Below are 14676 nucleotides of genomic sequence, written 5' to 3' on the forward strand. Positions count from 1 at the left end.
AACTACCCCCTCCGCCAAAATGGGACCCGGGTCCTCGGAGTTTCCTCCTCCCGGAAAACAGCGAGAGAGAGCATCAGCCTTCACATTCTTGATCCCAGGGCGGAAAGTAACAACAAAATTGAATCTGGAGAAGAACAGAGACCATCTGGCCTGTCTCGGATTCATACGCCTGGCCGACTCCAAGTACGCCAGATTCTTATGGTCGGTAAAAACGGTGATAGGGTGCCTGGCCCCCTCCAACCAATGGCGCCATTCCTCGAAAGCCAACTTGATGGCCAACAACTCCCTATCTCCCACATCATAGTTTCTCTCTGCCGGGGAGAGTTTTCTAGAGAAAAAGGCACAAGGTCGCCATTTGGCAGGAGAGGGGCCCTGGGACAAAACTGCACCCACACCCACCTCGGAAGCATCCACCTCAACAATAAAAGGTAAGGAAACATTGGGATGCACCAAGATGGGAGCAGACGCAAAACTCTCTTTAATCTTAGAAAAGGCTGCAAGCGCCTCCTCCGACCAAGAGGAAAAATCCGTCCCCTTTTTTGTCATGTCAGTAAGGGGCTTGACAATAGAGGAATAATTCAAAATGAACTTTCTGTAGTAGTTAGCAAAACCCAGAAAGCGCATCAATGCCTTCTGATTTTCAGGAAGCTCCCACTCCAGCACAGCACGGACCTTCTCCGGATCCATGCGAAAACCAGGAGCAGAGAGGAGAAAACCCAGAAATTGAATCTCCGATATCATAAAAAGACATTTCTCCAGCTTGGCATACAGTTTATTTTCCCGCAGTATCTGCAGGACCTGAAAAAGATGATCCTGATGGGTCTGAACATCAGGGGAAAAAATCAAAATATCATCAAGATACACCAATACAAATTTCCCCATTAAATGATAGAAAATACTATTAACAAAATGCTGAAAGACGGCCGGAGCATTCATCAGGCCGAAAGGCATAACGAGATTCTCGAAATGCCCGTTAGGGGTATTAAAGGCCGTTTTCCATTCATCCCCCTCTCTGACCCTGACCAGGTTGTACGCGCCTCTCAGATCCAATTTGGAAAACACCTTGGCCCCAACAATTTGGTTGAAGAGGTCCGGGATCAGAGGAAGGGGATAGGGATCGCGAATCGTGATACGGTTCAGCTCCCTAAAATCTAAGCAAGGTCTCAGAGAGCCATCTTTTTTTTTAACAAAAAAAAACCCGCGGCAACAGGTGACTTTGAGGGACGAATATGCCCCTTCTCGAGACTCTCGGAGATATAGGTTCGCATTGCGAGTCTTTCCGGTTGTGAGAGATTGTAGAGGCGTGCTTTTGGCAGCTTGGCGCCGGGAATGAGGTTAATGGGACAGTCAAACTCCCGGTGAGGACACCGCTCTCGGAAAACACATCCGAGAAATCAGAGAGAAATGATGGCACAGTTTTAGTAGACACCTCTGCAAAAGTCGCTGTGAGACAATTCTCTCTACAAAAGTCACTCCACTAATTTATTTGCCTTCCTTGCCAATCAATAGTGGGGTTATGTCTAGTGAGCCAGGGTAGCCCCAAAACTAGAGGAGAAGGCAATCCGTTAAGGACAAAACAAGATATCTCCTCCACATGAGTGTCACCTACAGCTAGCCGGATATTGTGAACAATGCCTTTCAGAGATCTCTGCGAGAGTGGGGCAGAGACAATAGCAAAAACAGGTATATCCTTTTCTAATGTACAAACCTGAAAACCATGCAAGGCTACAAATTGAGTGTCAATAAGATTGACGGCCGCTCCACTATCGACAAAAATCTCACAAGGAATGACTTTGCTCTCTAGCGCCACCCTGGCAGACAGGAGAAAACGGGAACTGCAGGTCAGAGGAATAGCATCAATTCCCACATCAACTTTGCCCAAAGTAGCAGATGAAGCAGAACTTGATGATCTACCTCTTGAGGTTTTTCTCTTATTATCGCTCTTAGTACAGTTCAGGAATCTCCTAGACGGACAAACATTTGCCAAATGACCTATGCCCCCACAACAAAAACACACCATATTCTGTGGACTAAATCCTCTTTTATCAGGGGCAAGTCGGCCTAGCTGCATGGGCTCCTCCTCAGAAGGGAGCGAGACAGGATGAGGCCCCTGCATACTGAATGAGTCCGCACCATTGCCCCTAGACTGACAATGGCTGGACGGAGAGGTCTTGTTTCTTTTCCTTAGACGCCTGTCAAGGCGTACCGCCAATGACATGGCAGACTCTAAGGACGTTGGTCTCTCATGGAAAGCAAAGGCATCTTTCAAACCCTCTGAGAGACCATGACAGAACTGACTTCGGAGTGCAGCATCATTCCAGCCTGAATCAGCTGCCCATCTCCGAAATTCAGAACAATAAAGCTCCGCAGACAGTTTGTTCTGGCATAAAACACGTAAGTTCGATTCTGCCAGAGCAACACGATCCGGGTCATCATATATCTGCCCCAGGGCCACAAAAAATCTTTCCACGGATCGAAGGGAAGGATCCCCTGATGGCAGCGAAAAAGCCTGAGCACTACCCCTGAGCAGGGAGATGACAATCCTCACCCTCTGTTCCTCATTACCAGAGGAGTGGGGACACAAACAAAAATGGAGTTTACATGCCTCTCTGAAGCGAACAAAATTCTCACTGCCCCCGGAGAACGTTTCCGGAAGTGAGACCTTTGGCTCGCAACAGACTCCATGAGCCGGAGCAGAGCCCAATGCTTGTAGCTGAGTCACAGATTGACGGAGATCCGCTACTTCCAAAGAAAGACCCTGCATGCGGTCAACCAAGCCAGAAAGCGGATGCATGTCAACAAGGACGGTTTTGGTGGATTATAATGTCACGGCTGTTTAAGGGTAACAAGAGCATACACAGTAAAAAGAGCTACTGACCGGACCCAAACTAGGGAAGAGAAAGGGTGACCCCTGTCAGACCCTTAACACTCTCCCTATGCTGCTAAAGCACATGCCCGGATCCATGTGGTGGAACGAGGCATGCCCGCGTGCCTAAGACTGATGAGCCCTGTAACCCCTACAATAGTGGAAGGGGCACGGCCACCGATGCCCTGCTCAGAATATGGAGGGAACCGTGGCCACCTCAGATCCAGTCAGAAAATCACCAGGTACACAACAATGTCTGCACACTTAGCTGATGGAGCTGCATCCGCAGAGAAGACGGATCCAAGGGCCGCTGGCAATATCCGGAGTGCTTGCAGCAACAGAACACAGGTCCAGAGAACTAATAGCTTAACAAGTGAAGATACTCAAGGCAGAGCTACAACTGAAAAGAGAAATATAATCCACGCCCTGCAATAGGAGGAGGGGTGATTTAAAGGCAGGGAAATCAAACGCAAGAGGAACAGCTGGGAGTAAAGACCTCATCACAGGGGCGGAGAAACAGAACAGTGAGAACACCTCCAAACTCTAAGTGACATCATCACAGGGGTAGAGACACAGAGCTGTGAGAACGTCTCAAAGCTATGGTAGTGACAGTCCCCATAGAGAATGAATGGGTCAGCACCCGTTCCGCAAAATTGCGGAATGGATGCGGACCCATTTTGCGTCAGTATACTGGACGTTTTTTTTAGTTCAGTATGCGGAACATATACTGAACCATTCATTTCAATGGTTCAGCAAAAAATACTGAAGTGTCTCCGTGTGCATTCCGTTTCAGTATTTCAGTATTTCCGTGCCGTGAAAAGATAGAACATGTCCTATTCTTGTCCGCAAATCACGGTGCTTGGCTCCATTCAAGTCAATGGGTCCGCAAAAAAAAACGGAACGCATACGGAAATGCATCCGTATGTCTTCCGTATGCGTTCCGTTTTTGCTGAACCATCTATTGAAAATGTTATGCCCAGCCCAATTTTTTCTATGTAATTACTGTATACTGTGTATGGCATACGGAAAAACGGAACGGAAAAACGGAAAGGAAACAGAAACACAACGGAAACAAAAATGCTTTTGCTATAACTGAACGTTATCTTGCATTAATATGCAATGTGTTTAATAACACTGTGTCACTAGCTCTCCTGTCCAGGCTCCAGAGGCGGGATCTCCAGCTTTGGGATAAACACACTGCAAAGCCAGGCTCCCTGGTGACACAACGGGATGCAATGCTCGGTTTCTCTTAACAGCTGGTATGTGCTGAAGGAAAACCAACAGTTCTTGATTATTTTGCTGAGCACTGAGCACCTATCATGTTCTGATCCTGGGACTCGCTGCTCTTTTTAAATCCCTTGCTGGTAATTCACCATTGCCAGTTATAGGTTTACTCCCTTGCTGCGTTCCATGCTTGTTTATTAAATTTACCTTGGCTTGCCTCTGATATTCCTCTGTCTTGTGATTTTGTACCGTAATAACCGTCTGGTTTTGATTTTGGCTTGGCTATTTTGATTACCCTCCATCCTCTGATTTTGCACTGTATTGTCCTCTCGGTATTGACCTACTTCCGCACAATCCTTCTCTTTGTGGTTGTGTCTCTGTCTTGCAGCAGTTCATTGACTAGTTGTGGACTTGCCACTTAAGGCTTGCACTGCAAGTAGGCCGGAAAAGCAGGTAGGACAATGCATTTAATAACATAGATATAATGATAGTGCTATCGCTGTAAAATCTGTTATCTTGTAGTAATATGAAATGCATTTAATAACATGGGTATAATGCACTGAAATGGATTTTAGAAGAAAAAAAGGTGCAATTGCTCAGAATTTGCAGCAGATTGCTAGTGGAGTGCTGGCAATAGTCCTGTAGAACTTGAGTTCTAAAAAATAAAACTCTATGTTTGCGACTTTTTAAACACCACTGCAACAAAATGTTGTCACTAGTGGAGTTACTACGCTGACCTCAGCACTTTCTGAAAAGGGGGCATTGCAAGGGCAGGGAAGGGCCCAGGGGCCCTTACATATTACTCTTGTTTTATGCCAGTTTTCTGGTGTAAATGAAGGCAAAAATCTATGGTAGCTCTGAACTGCTGTAGATTTCTGTTTAGGCACAAAGACTGCCAGAGATATTGCCTAATGTATGCCACAAATAAGGCGCATCTTTCAGCATTGCAGGGGATATCATAGACTGATGTAATATGCTGGTTTATAATAAATTCACCGCAATGTTTTGATAATGAGTTGGGCATGGTGAGAAGAGTCTGGGCACAGGGGGCACTATGTAGCTTCTCCTTGCCATGCTCCATTGACTAGGTGTAGGGAGAGAACTGCCAATCAAATGGAGTAGTGCAGGGAGAAGCAACATAGTGGACTCATCTCCCCATCTCATTATAAGCTGCAGTGTTTCACAGTAAGTAAGCCTAAGACCACACATTCAGGTTTCCTAATGCAGTTTTGGAAGCCAAAACCAGGAGTAGATGATAAAAGGACAGAAAGTATAAAAGACAGATACAACTTCTCTTCGAATTGACTCCTGGTTTTGGCTTCCAAAACTACATCTAGAAACTTGACCATGTGGCTGTACTCTGAAACATTACTCTCCATCATGAATGACCCTATTAGGATCATGCTGGTTCTGGAAGCATGGACCTCATGACAGGTTACCTTTTAAGTATATGTATGCATATCTCTTTTGCAGCAGTGAACTCCCTCTCCTCCAGAAAAAGTTCTGCACACTTCATGTCCAGAATCCAAAAATGTGAAATCTGTTTTAAAATTCTGGATTAATATGCTCAAACCAAAATGTTTGCTAGAGTTAAAGGGGTTGTAGCAGGTTTCTAAGTTATATGGGATAAGTAGCTGATTACTTGGGGTCTGACCTCTAGGACCCCCACCAATCATGAAAACGCAGGTCCCGTTCCCCTGTTCTGATCTAGTGACAGGTCATGCATGCACACTGCCGCTCCATTCATACTCTATAGAAGCGCTGGAAATAGCCGAGCACTACCCCTTTAACTCTCTCTCTGGCAGTGCAGCGCTTAACTCTGTTAGGGTTCGGACACACATTCAGATCTCCTGAAGCCAAAACCTGTAATGAATTTAAAAAGAGAGAAATCGTATCTGTCCTGTATACTTCCTCTCTTTTTATGATCCAATCTTGATTTTGGTTTCCAAAACTCGTTATGAAACCTACCCACGTGGCTGTACCCCTAGATTTATGAAGCCTTCTTATCGAATGGCACATAGCAATTGGTGATGGCATCTTGTAATGAATTGTCCCCTGGCTAGTGGCTGCACACTTTTATACAGAGAGCTCATTCAGAATATACGGTATTTTCTGCTATGGGAAGTGTATTGTATGAAGATTATTTTCCTCACTGGTTCTCAGAAAACATTCCAAAGCATGCATTATTTTCAAGGATAGCTGATTAAACATTGGGCTATTTTAACCCCAACTCCACCAAACCTATTTAAAATGACTCCATTTATGAGCTTTTGATGGTTGGGCCCCTCTCCATCACCCCAAAGGACAGAGAACCCTCTGATTCACCAATCATATCATTGTCTGTTCTGCCTGTAACAGATGCAAGCAATTTACTCCTTTATTCCTGCATATTCAGCGTGAGCGGGGCTGCCAGTGACCTCTCACCCCAAAGCCTGCAGGATTCTAACCCTATGAAATTAAAGCTCTTTGCTCACTTATCCCCAAACGCACTGCTGGTGCTAAGCAGGCATCCCGCTGCATAGCAACGCTGACTATCCGTGCTCACTCATACCCCAGCGTAATCAAAGATTATTAAGGAAAATATACAGTGCTTTAATTTGATGAGATTGGTTATAGGTAGTACAGTTAAAGGTCAGTCTCTTCGTGTATCTCCCTCAGTCTCTGCAATATTTCCCTCTCGGTCTGAAATTCTAGGCCCTAAACAACAGGCCACGGAGAACACGCTTATTTTTGACATGCTGGGATGATGAGCTCAATAGGGATAAAAATGAATTATTTAAAGATTGGATAAACAAAACATCCTGTGCCAGCTTTTACCTTTTATTCCTTTTTTTTTCCTCCCACTTTATCTTTGTACGTGTTTAAAATTTGCATTCCTGGCGCAGCAGGTACGATGAACGAAGCTGGGCAAAGGAGGGGCAGGTACAAGAACTAAACTTAATAGACCACTTATGGGCATGTCAAGGAGCGAATGATGACCTGTAACTCCACTAGCGGGGACAAGCTCATTTTTTTTTTTTCCGAGACATGCAGTCTTTCAGCAAATACAGAAGAGCGCTTTGCCTATAAAAGCAGCATGGCAAACCCCTGCAGCACGCCATTCCCTTTTCATTAACCGTCCCGGTCATATAAAACTCTTACATTTAAAGCATTTATCTGCATTTCTAAAATTCTTGTTGAACAGTTGGGTTTACTAGCAGAGGACTTTACCCAGAACCCCTATGAGGCAAAAGCATAATGTTCCCTTACACCTAATGTAATATGTACTATGGTATAATATGATGTCCTGTGATGCCCAATGTCATCATGTTGTTTCACAATGGAGAAGGATTTCCTATACCTATTATGTACTGATCAGATGTACATGTGCATAAGATGATGAGGGACATTGAAAACAAAAGCAAGACCATGGAATTGAGTCTCTTCCACTTGAGATAGTAAGTTCACCCTGCCATCTAGGGTTTGCAATTGAAGTCTCCGTCAACAATTATGTCAATTTTGCCAGCAAGTACAGTGTACGGTGCATTGTTATTTTTGCCTTGACAGAGCCCGTTGGGTGCCATGTGAATCTGACAGGTTCAGCACAGTGGAGTAGCCTCCATAATGAATGGAAGTTGTGCTACTTATGTGATTGGAGCCTAAGATTGGGACCACATAGATTTAGCTCAACGTTTTAATACTTTATCAGAGTAAGGCCTCACGCACACCACCGTTTTTCAGGTCCGCATCCGAGCTGCAGTTTTTCACTCCGAGGCCCCGCAAAAAAAAATATAGCATGTCCTATTCTTGTCCGTTTTGCAGACAAGAATAGGCATGTCTACAGTGGGCCGCCCGTTCCGTTCCGCAAATTGCAGAAGGCACACAGACTGCTTCTGTGTTTTGCGGATCCAGTGGTTTGCGGTCCGCAAAAAACAGCACGGTCGTGTGCATGAGGCCTAATGTACATTCTATGAAGTTAACTTGCTTTAAAGGAGAATTCCCATGAAGAAGGAAACAGGGTCTGAGAGTAAAAAAAAGCAAACCCTTGATTAAAAGGGGAACTGCAGCACAACTCCATTTAACTGAATAGGGCCGACTGCAATTCCCTGTACCAATGGGGGCAGAGAGCTCCTCTGTGCAGTAAAAACAGTTAAGGAACTGCAGTGCTAAATTAGCACTGTGGCACCCTCATTCTCAGGGTCAGTGTAAGTTCTAGAGGTCAGACAATTCAGAATGTCCTGCTCCCTTCAAGCTGCTTCTCTCTTATTGGTCTGCCCTTCTGCTTGCCTTCCCAGACCAACAAGAAAGACTTTCTTTTTTATATTACATGGACTGTGACTTTTACTAGTAAACAACTTATAACAACTTCTTTGGTGTATACTATAAGCTGAAGATGGCTATGCTTAGATTCAGAGGCAGGCTTCTCAGCCTACCTCTTATTTCCCTACCCCAGCACCTTCATCATTACCTGTGCCCTTTTTAATGCATATATTACCTGTCATCTGACTTGGAGATCTGCTCATTTTTATATTTCTTGCTCTTCTCTGTAATTACTGAATGCAGGGAAGAGTGAGACGTGGCTGCAGCAATCTCTGCTGAAAGTGGGGGAGAATTATTAATGCTTTGACACTACATGCCATATTTGTGCCATAATTTGGGACTTTTTAAAGAAAACTTTCTGTCATGTTGAACATGGTGTTTGAGCTTCGGGCAGCATTTTATAGAACCAGAGATGCTGAGCAGACTGTCAATAAAGGTTGTATTTCATCCATTTAAATTCTTATTCTCATTCTGGCCTTTGAAGTCAAGGAGGCGGTCCTATCAGTGATTGACAGCCTTCCCTCTATGAATGTGTATACAGAATCACTGATAGGACTGCCCCCTTGACGTCAAATGAGCAGGAATTTTAATGAATGAAATGCAAGATTTACTGAATCTTCTCCCATAAAACTATATATCAATCTGCTCGGCTCCTCCCGCTCTATAACATGCTATCTGCATATTACTTCGCATTTTCATGGTGACTGGTTCCCTTAAAGCTTCTTGCCACTTTTTTCAAGTGGTGAGAAAAAGGTCAGGACCATGTGGGAGGTAGAGGAACCTCCTCTGCCCGCTGGATTACTGCAATTTTAAGACAGAAACTGGCATAAGTTATAGCTCAAGTCTACATCATCCCCTAACTGGCACAGATTTAAGTTTCTGGCGCACAGAGGGCATCTTCCTTTTAATAAGTTAGCAGACTTACTGTAGAAACTGATTGCTGCCTCCATGCTCCTGCCCCTAGCTCTGACGGTAAGTGTACTGTGTTCCTGTATACCTACTGTCAGCACTTAGCACTGTAGGCTTGCTGTTCTCCCTATCTTCCCAGGGTATATCTGGTTAGTGCTGGGAAGATCAATATGATGTATGCAGTCTTGTTTTCCTCTTTCATCCCTGCAGTAACTAATTTACAGGGTGTTTTCTAGTAAAAATACACACATTTCCTTAATACATTATGTCACAAAAAATGCTGTATAGGGTAATAGACATTGGGCCTCATCATTAAAACTATTATTAAAACTATGTTTGTTGCCATCATAACAGATCAGAGCTTACCCGTAGCTTCATTTTACTTGAGACTCGTAAGAAGTGAATGAGGCCAATTGTATCCTTCCCTGCCAGATGAGTGGTCCTCTCTGTGGAGGGCAGTATTGTTGTGTGTGACCAACATGAATTCATGATCTGATTCATGAATTCTATAATATACTAGCAGAAGGACCCGGCTTCGCACGGGTATATTTCCTCTAATGTTTGTGTGTTGGTAAAAGATATCGACAGTATCCCTCATAACTGTGACCTCTACAGCACCCCACCGCTTTCCCAGACCATTCCCCTTACTGTGTCACATACCCCCCCTTTGTTCAACCCTGAGGGGGTGAACACTCACCAGACAATGTACTCGGGACAGGGCATCCACGTTTCCCTGCAACCGGCCTGCCGTGTGTTCCACTGTAAATTAAAAGTTCTGTATTGAAAGGAACCATCTGGTGACCTGGGCATTTCTGTCTTTGGCCTGGCTCATCCACTTGAGATGCAGAATTTTCTCCCCAACAAATAATAACGGAGAGACTCGAGTGCCCACTTAAAAGCCAGGCACTCTCTCTCCACTATACTGTACCTGGTCTCGGCTGGGGTGTGGTTATGGCTAAAGAAGACAACGTGATGCTCCTCCCTGTTGATTTCCTGAGACAGTACAGCACCGAGACCTACTTCGGAGGCATCGGCCTGTACTATAAATTCCTTTTTGAAGTTGGGCGTCACCAAAACCGGGGACCTGCACAGGGCCGACTTTAAAGCGGAGAAAGCCCCTTCCACCTGATCATTATAGCGAACCATCATCGACCTGCGTCCTTTCAAGAGCCCTGTCAATGGAGAGGCAACCATAGCAAAGTGGGGGACAAACCTCATGTAATAGCCCACCATTCCCAAGAACGACTTTACTTGTGTAGTAGTGATGGGTCGAGGCAAATTCCATATCGCCTCTATTTTGTTCACTTGGGGTTTGATGACATCGTGCCCAATGACATACCCCAGGTATTTAGTCTCCTCTAACCCTATCGCACATTTTTTGGGGTTATCGGTTAGTTTAGCCTTCCGAAGGGAGTCTACTACGGCCTGCATTTTGGGTAGGTGACTTTCCCAGTCGGTACTGTGGATGACAATATCGTCCAGGTAAGCCAAAGCGTATCGACGATGTGGACGAAGCACAATGTCCATAAGTGGTTGAAAAGTGGCAGGGGCGCCATGCAGACCAAAGGGTAACACCTTATATTGGTACAGCCCCTCTGGTGTAATGAAGGCAGTTTTCTCTTTGGCAGCCTCCGTCAAGGGGGTACCTGCCAGTATCCTTTGGTGAGGTCCAAAACAGAAAAATACTGGGCTCGTCCAAACCTCTCAATAAGCTCATCTACCCGAGGCATGGGATACGCATCGAATTTGGAAATCTCATTTAGTTTACAAAAATCGTTACAGAACCGTAACGTCCCATCCGGTTTGGGTAATAAAACTATAGGACTGGCTCACTCACTTTTAGACTCCTCAATAACGTCTAGTTGCAGTATTAGCTGCACTTCCTCCGAGATGGCTTGTCGTCGAGCCTCGAATACCCGGTATGGTTTTAATCTGACTTTTGCCTGAGGCTCAGTGAAAATGTCATGCTGAATTGCGGAAGTGCATCTGGGGAGGTCGGAGAACACATCCGTGTTCCTGCTGACGAACTCCCTGGCCTACTGAGTCTGTTTAGAGGAGAGGCTGTCAGCAATCTTCACTGTGGGAACCTCCTCCCCTCGAAAACTCTGCAGCAGGCTGTCGTCAGTACCAGTCTCCATATCTCTCCAAGGTTTGAGTAAATTCAGATGGTACACCTGCTTTGGCTTTCGCCGCCCTGGCTGGTGTACCAACTTTTTGGATTACTTCATAGGGTCCCTGCCACCTAGCCAGGAACTTACTGTCCACAGTTGGTACCAGGACCAAAACCCGATCTCCAGGGTTAAAGATCCGGAGTCGAGCCTGCCGATTATAGACCCGACTTTGAGCTTGCTGAGCTGCCTCCATATGCTCTCTTACAAGAGGCAACACTGTTTACATATGTTCCTGCATCTGGGTGACGTATTAAATAATACTTTTAAATGGGGTAGGTTGTTGCTCCCACGCCTCTTTGGCTATGTCCAACAGACAAGTTGGAAGGGTGAGAACCCAGTAGAGGCCTGGGGCACCTCTCGCACTGCGAACATAAGATAGGGCAGAAGGAGGTCCCAGTCGTTCCCATCCTTAGACACCACTCTTTTTAACATTTTTTTTCTGTTTTGTTAAACCTTTCTACCAGGCCGTCAGTTTGCGGATGATAAACTGTAGCTGTTTGATGTGCAGCAACTTACAGAGTTCCCTCATGACCTTGAACATAAAAGGGGTCAGTCAGAACCTCTTTAGGTAGCCCCATTAGGGAAAACATCTTAAATAACTCTTTAGCTATAAGTTTGGCCGATGAATGTCGCAGTGGCACCGCCTCCGGATACCAAGATGTGTTGGTGTTCTCTAGCGGACTTTGATACTGGACCTATGAGGTCCATAGCGATTCGCTCAAACGGTACCTCAAAGATTGGGAGAGGTACTAAGGGACTGCTGAAAAGGTACTGGCGGCTAGTTGTTTGGCAGGTCGGGCAAGACTTGCAAAACTCGTCCACCTCTCTAAACACACTGGGCCAGTAAAACCGTTGTATTTTCCAGTCCTGTGTCAATATGTTCGTCCCGGTGTTGTGCTGTACCAAAATTTTCCCCGGAGATGTTGAGGTATGCCAACTCAGGACCCGGTAGCAAGTCCTCCACGTCTCCCACCATTACACTCAGTGTGGTTGTCTCCCCCTCTTCCACCGAAGTGGCGGTCACCTCTACTGCTGGCCCTTCGTGTGGCAGACGCAGCACTATTAAGTGCCTTTTGCGCTGTGGCATTACAATAATTCTGATATCTCTGACTTTTAGTCTAACCCGACTGTCTGTTACTCTGTAATTCTTCTAGCGTCGTTGTATGGAAACAGTAGGTTTAAAGAGCAGACCAAATGCTTGATAACTTCTTTATTAACTTCAACTTTTCTTCATATAACACTTCCGCCTCCGCAGCATATAGTCTATGTACAAAACACGTGTTGCGTAAAGAGTCATAAAATGGCATCAACTGTTCAATCTTGTCATTCAACATAAAATGGTGGATATATTTCTCTCTTGAGTATCTGTACTCTCACTTTAAGTTATTTAAGCACTTTATGATCTCTCCAGAACATATCAGCTAATAGTCGATCCAGCATATCCCGTGGGACTCAGCACATCAGGCTGTAGCCACTTTTGCAAGAGGTAAAATAAGTTATAATACTGGGTCTCACAGGATCAGCCGGGTTAAACCCCCACTGATGTGCCCGCTGCGGTCGGACCAACACATTCACCCCCAGTCTTGCCAGAATCTCACCCTTTACTTTCTGGTAGTCGGCCGCTTGATCGTCCGACAAGTCGAAATACACCCGCTGAGAATCGTATGCCAGGAACGGAGCGATGACCTTAGCCTACTGGTCACGGGGTAGATTTTCGCTGATGGCCACGTTGTTGTACATCGCCAGGTAGGCTTTGATGTCGTATGTGGGGGTCATCTTAGAAATCGTGGCACGGATTGCTTACCGGGCATCGTGGACGCTCAGGGTTGTTCCTGCTGTCTGCAAAGCCATCACTTCTTGTAGCAGCAACTGGTTAGTATCCTGCTGCTTATTAGCCTTGCATTGCTGCAGGTTTGTCTCTCGCTGCTACAAATTAACCTTCATGAGGGCCTTCACAACAGCCTCCATTTTGTTGTGGGTCACTGGTTGTAATACAGCTGGTTTAATGTACGACATACAACCGTGCCTCAAAAATGCTGAAACCAAAAATCTGGGCATTCACGCCAGCCTCACTGCTCTTACCCACATCCTCCACAAATTGTGGGGTTTCGCTCTCGTAGATAGTGTAAGCAGACGCAGTACAGAGGAAAAAAGACAAGTTCTTAACTCAAATCTTCAGTGTTTATTCACACTTGAGGAAAATGCACAAAACAATGCGTTACTTTGCAGTCTTGGTGTTTACTTCACACACAATGGAAATTACATCTTGGGGTTACTTCACACAAATTGGAAAGTTCATATAAGACAAGTCACCTTGATGTCAGTTCTGCCTTCAGCAGTCCACGGCTGGTTTTAGGGGGCCTGTTTTCTCAGCCCATGGGTCTCAGCTCTGCAACCTGGCACCAAGCCTCAGATCCCAACACAGAGATCCTGCTGCTGAGCCCAGCTGCCTATTTAAGGACAGCCAGGTGCTGCCAGCCAAAAACCTGGAATGGCAATAAAATCCAGTCCGGTATTTGACCCCACCTGGCTGCAAATCAGCCCAGCAGCACACGCTGGGAGGAAAATACCTGTTTCCCATACCATTCCCATCACTGCATCACAATATATGTATACTGTATGTATATAAAGTTTCCTGTGTCTACATTATTCCTTTGCAACCATATGCTTCCATAGAAAATGACCTGAGGCTGTGTGCATCAGGCAGTGTGCCAGTTTTTGGTCTATTTGTATGTATTTATGCTTTATATGCTTCATGCCCTTTTAATCCTTTCCTTGTGCTACCTTGCTGTTGATCTCTTGCTGTACTATAAATAAACTACTACAAAGTGTCATTGCACCGTACAGGTCAACCCTGACACGGTATTAATATTCTGCTATGAATGCTTTCAGGATTGCATACTAAAGAGGTGTCTCGGTACAGGTAAAAAGAATATGCTGTGCATACAGATAAAATTTGAAAAGACGCATACATGTATATAAAAATACATAAATATATATGGAATGTCAGAGAATCAAAACCACAAGCTAAAGAACAAAAGGACAGTAAAGCAGTCTACAAATACAAGGCAGGTCGTGGGTTGACCACCAGTATCTCCTTGAGCCATGAAAACTTACTTTCAAATCTCAAGGTCACTGGCTCAGTAGCCCTTACCGTGACACTGGGGTCATCCGTGTCATTAATCCTGATGTTGCTTTTTCTATATT

This window comes from Bufo gargarizans, chromosome 2 (genome assembly GCF_014858855.1).
Source record: "Bufo gargarizans isolate SCDJY-AF-19 chromosome 2, ASM1485885v1, whole genome shotgun sequence".
Lineage (NCBI taxonomy): Eukaryota > Metazoa > Chordata > Amphibia > Anura > Bufonidae > Bufo > Bufo gargarizans.